Source organism: Erithacus rubecula (genome assembly GCF_903797595.1).
Source record: "Erithacus rubecula genome assembly, chromosome: 2".
Classification (NCBI taxonomy): domain Eukaryota; kingdom Metazoa; phylum Chordata; class Aves; order Passeriformes; family Muscicapidae; genus Erithacus; species Erithacus rubecula.
In genome coordinates this window covers 45,437,781-45,451,509 of record NC_136685.1, presented here as the reverse complement: position 1 = coordinate 45,451,509, position 13,729 = coordinate 45,437,781, and positions in this window count along the sequence as shown.

Genomic DNA, 13,729 nt, shown 5'->3' with positions numbered 1-13,729 from the left:
GAAATGGGATTCAGCTAGTGTGCAGTGGAGACTTCATAGAGAAGGTTAAACTAGTGTGCACCTCAGTTATATAGTCTGCTTTTGGACCTGGACTGATGTCTAAATTTTGCTGTTTTGCACCATGGAGATAACAGCCACAGATGTTTTCTGAGTGTGTCCTGTTTCTGCTTTTGTAGTGAATTTAACTCCAGTCTAAAGAATAGAGTCCTCTCTGTTGATTGTAACACAGTCAGGTCTTTCATGGTCCTGTCCTTGAGCTCTCTCAACTGATCTCCAGTTCTCTAAACAGCTGAGGATTTCCACCTTGAGCACTGAAGCTCATCTGGCTCCATGTTGCACTGGGTTTGGGAAGAAGAGGGAAAAGCACTGCAGTGAGCAGAAAAACAGAATGGTGGGGTTCTTTTAATTTTTTTTTTAATTTAATCTATTTTAACATTTTCCCAGGTAAGAAACTTGACATCCTAAAGGAGGAAAAAGTGGATGATGGAGAAAATCCTTGTGGGGTGGGAGTACAGCAGCTCTGGTTTAGATGGGTTTACATAGCCAGAGAACTGCAACCTTTACCTCTCATGGCTCAGGGTGTGCTCAGGGTAAGAGAGTAGCTTGGATTAGGATTTCCTTTGCCTTGTCCTCATGTGCTGTGCTTTGGTTTGCATCGCAGAAAAGTCTTCCTGTCCAAACCATATTTGGGTTAAATGAAATTGATGTTGCACTCCCAATGCACTGCAACCATGGAAGAACAGTCAGCTGACATAAGTTACTGGACCTAAACAAAACCAGAAACTCCCTCCCATCCTCATGGGCACCAGGTCTTTAGCCCCAACTCTTGGGGAAAGGTCCTCTGGTGCTGGTCATGGAGTAACAGCTTCACCCTTTGGACAACTTAGAGAGGAGATACAATAAACAAAAATGCTCACAGATACAACTTTGTAAAAAAGTACACAATAGTGAGAAATTATGGTAGTTACAGTATTTCATAATTTTCCCCAATTCCACTGCCAGTGCTGAAATAGCACTGAATTCAATGGTTGCTTGCTCTGAATATTTTCAAAATACTTTTTTCTGACTGTATACACACACACACACAAACAAACACATGATAAGAAAACAGGACTAACTCCTGTCTTCCAGTAGCAAATATGTGCTAACTTCTTTATTTATCTTAAATGTATCTTACTCTCCAGCCTAGTAATGTAAGATTGCAGTCACATATACAGCACCTGAATCTAATGATTTTACTGGGTACTAACCAGAGGAACAGTAATTCAAAGCAGATGCTAACAGACACTGATTGTATTGTTCTAACAGTGTGATGTGAAAGGGCACCTGATTATTTTAGATGTATTATCCATATCCTTCCATGGGCTCTTAATTGTTTAAAGTCTGCAGTATTCTGAAAGCTTGCCTGAAGTCAAACAGAGACTGTTAAAAATGAGTAAAAAAACACATTACTTCTTTAAGTTGTAAGGGAGCACCATTTAACTGATATAATCTTTGTATCTGCTGTCCTTCTCTCCTGGGAAAAGAAACAAATTTTTATTCCTACCCCATGGTTTCTTTCAGTTGCCTGTATTGTCAGCAAGTATTTGCTTCGCCTGCAAACACACTGTACTTTAGTCTCAGTCTCAGTTTTTAGGTTATTTTTCCAACATAAACACCTTGGGCATGACTCTTGCACTCTGTGTTTCATTTATTGACTCATTTGCACTTGAAGTATGTTCTTGGAAAGACTTCTCTTTTGGTATATTAGTTCAAAACTGTTCCCAGTCAGATCGTTTTAACTTGTGCTGCAGTTATTATATATGTGTTCAAAGACAGGTATTGAGGATTTTCTTTTTGTTGATGTAAGTTCACTGAGCAAATTAGTAGAAGTCACAGAGATTTCTGGGATTTCTTTTTTTCTGTTTAAACATTTCTTAGAGTGTATACACAAATGATTTTGATCTCCTCTGGATTATCCCATATAAGTGTGAATTATTATTAAAAGTTGAAGGAAACAAGTAGAACTGACTTGTGAAAGAGTTTCAACAATTCATCAAAATATTTGATATTTCTGTTGATTCATTACCAAAGTTCTTCATCCCACCTAACTGTTCAGAGAAGACCTGCCTGGTTTTCTCAGAGGCCCAGTGTTAGACAAGACATTAGACAGCTGCCCAGAGGTAATGTCTGTAAGTCTGTCTGCAGGGAAGGATCTTTAAATACAAGACTATTTAGTGTTGAGAAATATTTCTGAGAGGTTGTTTGTTTTTCTGAAGTCTTGCTTTTCAACATGAGTCGCTGGAGACCATTCAGATAACAGAGAGAGCTTTTTCATCTCTAGACAGCCCTTCAAAGAGGTGGATGGGAATTCGGTCACATGATGGGTTCCACTGAAGGAAGATGTACAATTAAATCTATGTATTATTTGACCAGGGGTTTTTGACCTTTGCCAGCCTGTGAAGTTGTAAACATTTTCTGTGGTAGATGTGGTCTCCTCAGAAATTTCAATAACATGGGTAGTTCCATGCTTATATGAAGGTGTTTTTCATCATCAAATTTCCCTTTTGCAGTACAGATGGTATGTGAGCCACTTTAGCCATCTACAGGCCATTCTCCAGAGGAGTTTCATGAACATCTTTTCTGTATCATAATTCTGTGCAGCTTGCAGACACAAAAGTGAAAAAATTAAAAACTGTCTTGCTCATTTAGCCCTATGTGCCTGTTTCCTGTAGCACTAAGCAATAGGAGTTATGAGCAAGGCAGAACTTTTTTTTCTTCCTGTATTACTCAAGACTTCTGAAGGAAAAGAACCTGAAGGGCCTCAACCAAAATATACTGAAACACCTGTGATATGTTTTGTCAAGAAAAACTGTATTGGTACTCCTGGTGAATAAAAATTGAAAAAAAAAAAAAAAATCCTTCTCTTCACCTAGATTTATTTTTATTAAAAACACGATCTGTTCTCTGGGTACAGATTCTACCACTATAACAACTGTACCCTCTGTTCTCATCATGACAATTAGACTTCATGAAAACCTTTCATGGAGTCCTCTCACCAGAAGAGGAGGACTTTAATATTTACTCAGGACTGCTGAGGAATTTTACTTCTTGAATGACTCCATTAGGCAGCTTTCCTGGTTAATCAGCACTTGAGGTGCCTTGACTCACTGTGGCTTCCTAGTAAAGAAGGGATTTCAGAGGTACTTGTTCCACCACAGAATGATGCAGACTTGTCTGTTGCACCTCATATCCTCTGCTGTGCCTGTAAGGGCTGGAATAACACAGAGCTGAATTGATTTTGTGTTTGCCAAAATGTTTTGGGAGCCTTCTGCATGAAAGCTGTTCACCACCAGCAGCCCCAGCTACTGTACATAATTTTTTCTGCTTACTCTCATTAGAATAACTTATCTAGTTGGAAGTATAGAGAGAAAGAATTTAGGTCATTCAGAATGCCTGGGCTGGCATTTGGCCAGGATGTGAGAGTTAACAATATGGAACTTGAAAAATATGTTAGTGATGTTCCTTTATTTCCTTTCATTGTTATAAAGAAGTTGCTGTTTCAGTAGTGACTGCTGCAGGTGACTGCACATCTGACATTTCCCTTATGATGCAATATAGCTTTGTCTGTATTTCTACATTGCTAGGGAGGAGATGGGTCACTCTGGGTTTTTTTTTTTTAATCACTGATTGAAGAAGTTTAAAATGTGGATGGGCTACAGTTAAAGGTAAGAAAGGAAAGATTACTGAAATAAGAGCTGCAGCTGTGATGAAGAAAAGAACTGTCAGATCAAGTATAGCTGCTTCATGTATGGATGAGTTTGCTCTGGGGTGACAGGGCTTAGCCATTTATCTGCACACAGCTAAGTGTAACATGAATTCAGAGGTGAAATCAGCACCACTTCATGCTAGCATGCTTCCTTTGAAAAAGGAAACACTGGAAACTTAGGTGTTAGGATGTTTTTAGAAGTTAGATTTAGAAGACCTAAATTCTGTCTTGCACCAGAAGTTCCCTGTGCAATTGTAGTCAAAGCACATTAAAACTTGAAGATGTGGATTTTGGACAGGAGCCAGACACCTAAAAGAGATTTGCTGTGCCATGGAGCTATTGCAGCACTCAGGCACACTTGAACATCAATCTCTGTTCCTTAGTGTCTGCTCCTTGCAGAACTAAGCAGTCCCTCCCCACCAAGGAACTGTGGTGAGAGCAAGTGCCACAGGCCAGAGCTACTTGTACAAATACTTTGGATAAAGACAATGATTCAAAGAGAAAATCTGTTTAGTGCTGTGGACATTCCTTAACAACAAACATGTTTTGTACTTTCTGGTAGCTGATCCATACACAGGATGGAAGCCTAGTCCTGCTTGCAGAAAACAGGATGACATCTGTCTTGTTTGACTCAGCTGACAATGCAAGTTGTCCTTTCTAAACTGCAGATTCTGTGTGCAGCCAGGGAAGGGGGCAAGCTCCCCCAGGAGTCAGCTCAATACCATCTGAAAATGGTTGTTTAAACCAGAGGGGGCTGAGGACCAGCCCTTTTGAGGAGTCTGTCTCTTTTCACAAGCCAAGAAGGAGGATCTCTGGATATTTACCTGTTTGATGGCTACATAAAATTAAATGAGTCACACCATGGACTCCCTCCAGATGACAGAAGACCCTTGAGAAAGTTCAAGTATTTAATCTTTCCTCCCAATTCACAGAATACAATGATAATAAAAATCTAGTTCCACAGTAACATTCATTCTTGTAAAACGTTGTTACTAGGTAATTTGTGAATCTTTCCTCCTTAGTTCTTGGAATTGTTTCTTTACATTCCATAAATAGAATGAATTCTGTTAAAATCCCAGTCTCTAGGAAAGAGGGGCTAATGTGGCTGAACATTCTTCATGTCCATGGACAGTGATAAATCATATGCCTCCTGTGTCAGCTAAATAATTAAAGTTTGATTGAAATGTTACCTGAAATGAGTCATCTCTGGTTAAGAGGGCAAACATCAGCAACAAGAAGGTAATGCATGGTTTAATTGGAAACTTGCCTCCTTTTACCTAAGCCAAAGGAAAATCAAGTGAAGCCTCTGCAAAGCAAGCCACTCTCCAGTTCCAGAGCCATGCATACAGCCTCACCTTGTCACTTCTGCTAACACCTGAAGCAAGAAAGGCATGTGCTGATGCTGGACTCCTCAGGAACACAAGGCTTGATCATTTGTATCAATTTTCACACTGTAGCAAAGCTTCTACTCTGGAAAACCAAGACAGGTTTTTCCAAAACTAAGATCTTAAACTGCATGTAGCAGCTTGGATGACCTGGAGGACACTTTTGTACAGACTATAATTTTAACAGTTCATGGAGGCTTATTGTCTGTCTCTGGAATGAAGCATATCCAACACTGCAATTCTAATTTTGGGGGTGATACTGCACTTACAGTGTCTGCTGTGGCAGAAAGATTGGGACATATTTTGTACACACTGCTACTCTTCCTTTTATTTTGTAACATTTTCAAATCTCTAGTGAAAATATACGCTAAAAAAGCCTCTCATATTTAATGATAATCTAATTCATTACTTTAATATCACAGCAAAACTCATCAAGGACAAGGGCATCTGTAGGTCATACACTAAACTGAAACTGATGCATGAAATTCTTCACCTCTTCAATCCTTCTCATCCATATTTTCTATTATCACTTAAATCAGTGAATATATGTGTCTAATGTGGGGACATCTTGATGTGTGTCTTGATGTGCAAGATGTGTGAAGTTTTTATCTATATTCCTTAAAGGGGAAAAAAAAAAGAAGAGGGAAGTGATGCAGATAGATCAATATAAACATATATGACAGTAGCTTGGAGCTGCATGCAGTAGCCTAAGTAAACAGAGTGACAGGATGGCTTTTCAAAACAAGCTTGTCATGTTTATGCTTGTTATCAGCTTTCCTGACAACGATTTTCCCATCAGCTAACTACAGACTTAATTAGGGCATTAACACAGTCCTGCCCCCACACCTCCTGCCTTTCCCCAGCTAAGCACTGGGTCATTACTGGGAGGAGAGAGCACAAGCAAGGAAATGGGAAAGAAAGAAAGGAAGGGAGAGTGGGAGAGAGGAGAAAAATAAGGAAAAAAAATGGAAATAAATAGGGAGCAGAGGGAAACAAAGCATAATTTTGAATACTTTGCACTTTTATGGTGGAAGGGAAACCAGCCCTCCTTTTCCGTGTTCTTTGCAAAAGGATTCATAGGAACATGTGGGCCAGGCTACTCTGCTGAGAGAAATGAGACTAATTTCTGTGATTTCCTCTTGTAAATGCTTGCAAATGCAACAAATGTGAACTCCTCTACCGTCTTAAAATACACCCTTCACCCTCATTCAGAGCAGCGACTCTGTGTAATAAAGATTCTTCCTGTGCAAAAGACACTACATTGCAAGTTGTAAGATGCTTTTGGCAAGCTGTGCTTTTGGGGAATAGAGATGCTAATTGCTCACATGGAGCTCTTACAATGACTTCACAGCAATTAAAGGAATGTGGTGCATTTTGCAGAATCCAGTCCCTGTGGGTAATTACATGCCTGATAACCAGAGTAGAGTTCCATGGCCAACACCAATAGTGACTGGAGTGACCTTGAGCATTTCCATCAGTGCCATTTTTCATAAAGACAGATTATCAAATAATACTACACTTAAACATCTGTGATTTTACAACTAGCAAAAAACCTGAATTTCCTGTTTTTCTTTATTATTTCAACAGTTTCCTGTAGTTTAACATCTCCAGTATATGTACCAGGTCATGTCTTGGCAGCAGGAAATTTTATCTTGCTAGTCTTTTCACTGACCTGAGATGTTTCCAATTAAGTCCAATTGATTGTAGCTTATTGCTTCTGACCTGTCAGAATTACCTGGTCAGTGGAAGCACTCATCAGTTCAGACCTCTTCTTCAGTTGTACTGCTGAAATGCATGGCTTAAGGTCAGTGATATGGCAACCTGTGGAATGCAGTGTCAGGAGGAACCCAGGGATGGTGGTACCAAATCCAAGACTGAACTGCAGCACAGATATCTCTGCAATGCTCATAAGCAAATGTTGTATCCCCTGGGTGGCTTCCAGGCAAATGAATACGATGGTTTACATTTGAGTAACCAGAAGGTGCTAAGGAGTAGCTGTTAGAAACCCAGGACCTTTTAAATAAACATGTCTGGGCACTTTTTTTTTTTTTTTTTTTTTTTTTCCCTTATGGAGCTAGGAATTTATTCCTTTCAATAGCTGCTCATATTTGGTGTGATTTTGGAAAAGGCCTAGGCACCTTCAGAGAAAGAAGTGCAAAAGTCTTAAAAAAAGTAAATTTATGCTGTTCTAGGTGTTTGTCAGTCTAGTGAAGAAAAATTAAATAGACAGTCTCAATCACCATTAAGAAGGAGGTAATGGAGAATAACTAAACTGGTACCAACAAACACATGGAATATGAAAAACAAAGCTTATTGTTTCTGCTCAGAATACTTGACTTGAAATAGATAATAACATCCATGTAATAGATTTCTGTAAAATGATGGACTGATGTTGCACTGCTTTTGGGTTTAAAAACTAGATAAAATAAAATCAGTATCACAGAAACTAAACTTTGGAGGGATATCGAATCTCAAAATATAACTGTATACAGGGAACAATCAATGAACAGCTGCAGGGTTCTGAAGAGATCACTGCTTTTCCTACAATATTTAATGTTTTTATAAAGAAACTGAAAGTGCAAAAACAATTACTGACTGAACTTACAAAAGCACAAAGATCAAGGGAAGAATGATAAAGTAAAAAAACAATCAGTCACAGTTACAGAAAAACAAGCCAGTGTGTGATTTAGGTAGGTCAAATAGGAAAAAATATGGTAGCAAGAAAGCAGATACATCATATCTGTAAGAAGAACCTGAAACTAACAAAAATGTTATGATGAGCAGAATAATATTTTTTGTTTTGCTAGTATTATGATTATAACTTCTGTTTAATATAGTGCCTAGGAATATAGTGCCTTCAGGAAAGATTCTGTGATGCTGCAGAGGTACAGAAAAAAGTGCAATTTCTATCTTACAGAAGGTGCTAGTGCAATTTTTCATCCAAAGGTATGTGCCAATTCTGTATGCATAAAAGGGCTGTTTTTGAGTTGAAGTGTGGAGGCACCCAACTTCATGCTGAAGTGACAGAGAGATGTATGGAAATGCCTTGAAGCCATAAGTGTGATTAAAGGATCGGAAAAACTGCCTTACATGAGCTGTTTATGGTGTTTAACCCAAATAGAATGTCCAAAAGAGTGTATGAGTATCTTCCTTATACTTTTAAAATTTTGAATGATTAAAAAGCTGATAGTAGAAGGCTTTTCCAGTCTTTAAAATTAATTAAATATAGTTAGGCTTGATAAAGGCTCCTCTTTTCAACAGCACTGACACAACTCACAATGTGTAAGGGGTGAATCAAGGCTAGTTGTTTTTGTAAGTATATGCTCCAGTTAAAAAAGGATTAATTCAGAGAAGTCATTTGGCTTGTGTTGCTTAGGAGGTCAGGCCACATAATTTTTGGCTTTATTTATCTGTGAAGCTAGGAAATCTATCATCATATTCTTTAATCTCATTTTCATTCTCTTTGCCAGAAGACCCAAAGAAGAAGAATAGCAACATAAAGCTACCGTTATACTTAGGGAATTGAAATTTTAATGGGCTTTGATCTAAGCATCTTACCTCTTAGGGTAAATTATATCCTCACCATGACAAAAGAGGTGGTAGCATCCTGCTCTGTTTGCTCTTATTGGTTGCATATACTTGAGACAAAAATATGAGGCAATTCAGTGACATTCTTCTCACAATGTATCTCAGAATGACTCTGAGTACCAGATATTTTTGACTGTTGTCATTGGCTTTCACAGTACTCTCCCAGCTGAGAAGGCCCCAGTGAAATTATATGTTCTTTTAAGATGGGTCACTTAGCTAAAAGAAGGCTGAAAATACCACATGGAGTTTCAGCTGCATAATTTCCAGTGATTATTGTGGGACCCTGTGTTCCTGGGCCTTGGGCAATGCTTTGAAAATGAAGGGGCTATTGCCCAATCTTTATATCTCTGAAAGGAGATAAAATTAGAGCAGTTTATAAAGTAAGCCCTGCAGGTTTACTGAGCAGCTGCCTTCAAAGGAAATTTCCTTTTCTCGATAAACAAGAAAACAGAAGCACCTGGGCCTGAACACATAAGTCTTATTCTTGGGAATACTACCTTTTGAAAATCAGATGGCTAAAAATAAGAAAGTGCTATTACCAATGAGAAAATACTATTTATCTGTATGTGCTTTGTCCTGTAGTGATATTAAGTAGTTCTGCTTACGTAATTCCATTAGCCCAGAGTAAAAGCATCATGATTTTATGGGTAGCTGAGTTGCCTCAGACAAAGCATCTTAGTTTACAGCTCCACTTTGACTCTGGATGTACCAAAGACACTAAGTTCTCTGAAAATGACTTTATTTTTTAAAATACTCTGAAAAAAAATTCTCAGTAATTGGAATAAATTGTGCTGTAATTATAAATTATGTACAATCTGTTTGAAAATTAAGCATAGGTTGATTTTGTTCAAATAAAGTATAGGTAGTGTCTACCACTCCATAGAGACTATTACAGTGGAAATGTGTCTTTTTCAGGAGTAATTAAATTGCAGACAATATAGACCAATCTTACACAGTATGGTTTATCAGCTCAAGATGAAAGTGCCTTTTTTTCCCTTGTTTATTCACTTCTCTGTCACTCCAAAATTCCTTTTAGAATGCATTCTGTTTCTGAATGCAATGTCTTGGTTTTATCTACTGCAAATCAACTCAAGGAGGCCAGGTTTATATTTGGATATTCAAGTAAGGAAATGAAACAGTTTCTTCCAAAAATTTTTTCCCTGGGAGTGGTTTAACAAATGTTAATTACCATATGAAAGACCAGGTCCTTTTGTGGATAGATCTTCTCTGCGTAGAACAATGGTCAATTTGTAATTATTTTAATAGTGTCAGTCAGCACCCCTAAGTGTTCTTTGCTGGTCATGGTAAGGATGCTTGTCAAGTCTGAAGCCACAGGCAAATTAGGCAAATTGCTCATTTGCTCATTAGTTGCAGTACAGGAACTTGAATATTTCTTTGCTCTAGACATAACGAGCTTTCTGATTAATGAATAATTCCTCTTTCTGATTTTATTTAAAGTGTACTTACTGCCAGGAGTCTAGTGGGAATAGAGGGAATTAGGATAGAAGACTGTAGTGAGATTTCAATACATAGATAAAAAAAGTGTCCATGAGTATCTTTAAAGTCTAAGTCAGAAGAAATGAGCCAAACCTTTTGTCATGAAGGCTGATACTTAAAGTCTGCAATATCCACATGACATTTGCTTTCTCTCCTTTCAGTGTGATTTGGTAGCTAAAGTGATACAGCTAGATTGTTTTTACACCAAATTCTTCTGAACTACCAAATTAAATGCCTAACAGCTGACATGATGTGAAAAAGTCAGCTATATCCATATGCAAGCAGTCTTGGAAAACATCACAGACTTTTATTTGTCCTGAGCTGGTCACCTGGAAAATACTGAATTGAGCAGCAAGAAAGTGTTTTTAGAAGGCATAACTACTTCAGCACTCACAACAGGAGACTGAAACCTGTTGTTCAGTGGGATCCTCACGGCATTATCAGTGTAACAGAATGATCCTGATTTATGTCATCTGAAAGATGTCTGGAGGGACTGAAATATGTGATCTCACCAACACTATCAGTCCAAAAAAGAAGAGTGATAACATCTCAGTACAGTTTCTGTGAATGCTTGTTTTTTTGCTCTCTTTGTAGAAAGTGCAAGTATGAGGAGCCAAAAAAAAGCCAATGGCCAGAGAGGAATCATGCTAAAAGTTAACCCCAGCTGACAATTATCTTTCTCCTCTGTATCACACTTCTTGGTTGGCAGTGAGTTTTCATGTCTCACTGTCTTTAACCTTGAATATTGCAAATTGACCTGGGGATCAAGATTGGGCCTGATGATTCATTTTAGCTTTGCATAAACCCCTGAGCTAAAACTTCAAAAGTGTCATGTATGTCTGGTGCTGCCTTAGCCCTTGCAGACCCCTCTGGCCCTATTCTGAAGGCACCTGGTCTCAGGAATGGAGAGGGAATCTTAACAGCATCTGCTAACAAAGATTTCATGGGTGCTGCTCCTCTCTGATGAGAGTGAAACCTCTCCTCCCTTCTGTGTTCCAGGTCTGTAAAGCAGTTTCCTCAGTGTGTCTCAAGCTGTCTAGACTGGAGTAAGTTGTTGCTCCACACCTGACTGGCACATCACTGGTTACCGTGATTTCATCTCAAAATAGGGATATAAATGGCAATGAATATAGAAATTATGACCATCATAAAACTGAAATAATAATAATAACAATAAAAGTTACCATAGTAGTAAAACAGTAATAGAAGTGTGTCAGAGGCACGCAGTGAATGATTTTACCATATTTAAATGAGCAGAAAATGAATCATCTCCATTACATTAGTCAAACACACTGTAACTGTGTGTACTTCCCTTTTCTTCTGCTGTTCCACTCTGAACACGCCCTTTCTCTGAGCTGTTGTCCAGCATGTACTGCCTCCTTTCCTACCTCTTCCAATGTTCCTCAGCCCAGTTGCTTCAGGTGGGCAGCTTGGCTCATCACCACATTGCCCAAGCCCCCAGTAACCATCCTGCACCTGTGCAGCACCTGTGGTGCCAGTGGGAGTTCATTGGGGAGGCTGCTCCTTCAGCGGCCTAAGGAAAATGAACACCAATCTGATTATTTCTTGTGCAGGGGTAAGATATGGTTGAGTTTTAAGAGCTGGCTAAGGCAACGATATCTTTAGAAATTTAGATTGCCTTAACTCTGAACATATGAGTGCCTGAGCAGTGAGTGATGCTTGACCTTTTCTACAAGTAACAAGTGGGCAGTGCCAGGATTTTCCTAGTGCCTCCCTGTAAAGCTATCTCTGCAATATTTTGATAGTGACTTCAAATTGCAGACAAATCACGGTGCAAAAGTCTCTACCTTCATAAAAGTTGATTCTGAAATTCCAAAGAGCTCTTATTTTGGGAGGTCTTTTCCAATTTACCTTAGAGCTAATTTATCTTGCCTTGGAGGCTGAATGGCTGAATCAACCCAGCAGTGATTGGTACCCAAACACGTTCAGCACAGGGGTAAGTAAACAGTGTTTTATCAAGAGGTCTGTCTGGCAAATGAGTTAATCAAGTAAATGCTACAATGAGTAATGACACCATATTCTACTCCTACTGTCATTATTCTAGTAAGTTAATTCTTTTGATCATTGCTGTGGATAAGTAAAAATAAAATTGCAAAGGAAAGACTTATATTTAGGAATGTGCAACTCCATAAGAGTTATGGTCTTACACTGGATCAGGCTAATCTCTAGTTTAGAAATTATTATGTTTGCAAATAATAATGTCATGTGCTGGTGATAAATCATCTAAATTTTAACCTCTCAACAGAAGGAATGTTGTTAACAGTTACTTAACTTAAGAGCAGAAACAATCTGCCCCCTCCACCCCCATTAGCAAAAATGAATTAGCCCCCAGTTTTTCAAAGTGCTAACTAAGTATGTGTCTTTTCTGTCTCAGGGGGACACTTTTCTAAGGGTCTGGGGAAAGCAATTTCGGCCTTGTCTTTCTTTTGCATTCAGCAATTTGCATAACTGGTTATTTGGTGCTTTGAAGGTAGTTTATGGCTGCAAGTCATCCTAGCAGCTTGCTGCTGTCACAAAAAAAGTCTCACTCCCTCCTCCCCACTCTGAGCCTTCCTTTATTGCCCCACCCTCTCAGAGCCCTGTCCCCACTATTTTGGCTAACCCTTTGCCTCTTTTCTTGAGTCAATTCAACCAATTTATCCACTTTCTGGTTATTTTCTTCCAGGTCAGAGAGGTGAGTTGACTGACTGTGGCATCTGAAGAACCACTGTGGTCAGCAAAGACTAGAGTGGCAGTACCAAATAAACAGGAACATACATGGAACACAAATGTGGGAGGAGGTGGGATCTACACTTTCTTTGGCAATGATCTGTTAGGACCATTTACTACATCTTGTAGAAGTGAACCATGAACTGTTTGCTGCCAGTGAAATGTCTGTGTTTGCACAAAAACATGTAAAAGTGCCAACAAGTTATTGGAGTGATTCTTTACTCTCTTCCATTTCGATTCCCTCTATCTTCTTACACAAGCCATGGAAAGTCAAACCAACTTTTCTAGGCATTTAATTCCATTTGAGAGTCTTAGGTGGTACTTGAAGGGGTAAGTAATTTCAGAAGAGGACTAAAAGTGATAAATATGTGAGCAATTATTATTATCCAAGGTCTGAGGTATTTTTCAGTTGGGATACGCTCACACACATCAAAAGTACAACAAATAACTGTAATCCACCATCAGTGGAAGAGATAACCACCTCCAACAAATGTGTCAAAGATGTTTACCATATGTTTCAAAGATGTTTACCATATATGAATATCTACAACTGAATCTTATATATGTTTTACACCAGAAGATCTGGCCAGAAAGTGGCACTCAGTATTCAGTTCTGTTCTGTTTATTTTGGCTAGCAGGAACTAAAGCTCTACTTCCCACTCTCCCTGATTTGCTAGGCTTTTTTGTTGCACTGTACAATAAATCAATGAACAACTTGCAATTAAAAGAAAAATGGTCCCCTTGTCTTCATTTTGCATTTATCAATGAATGAGAATGATGT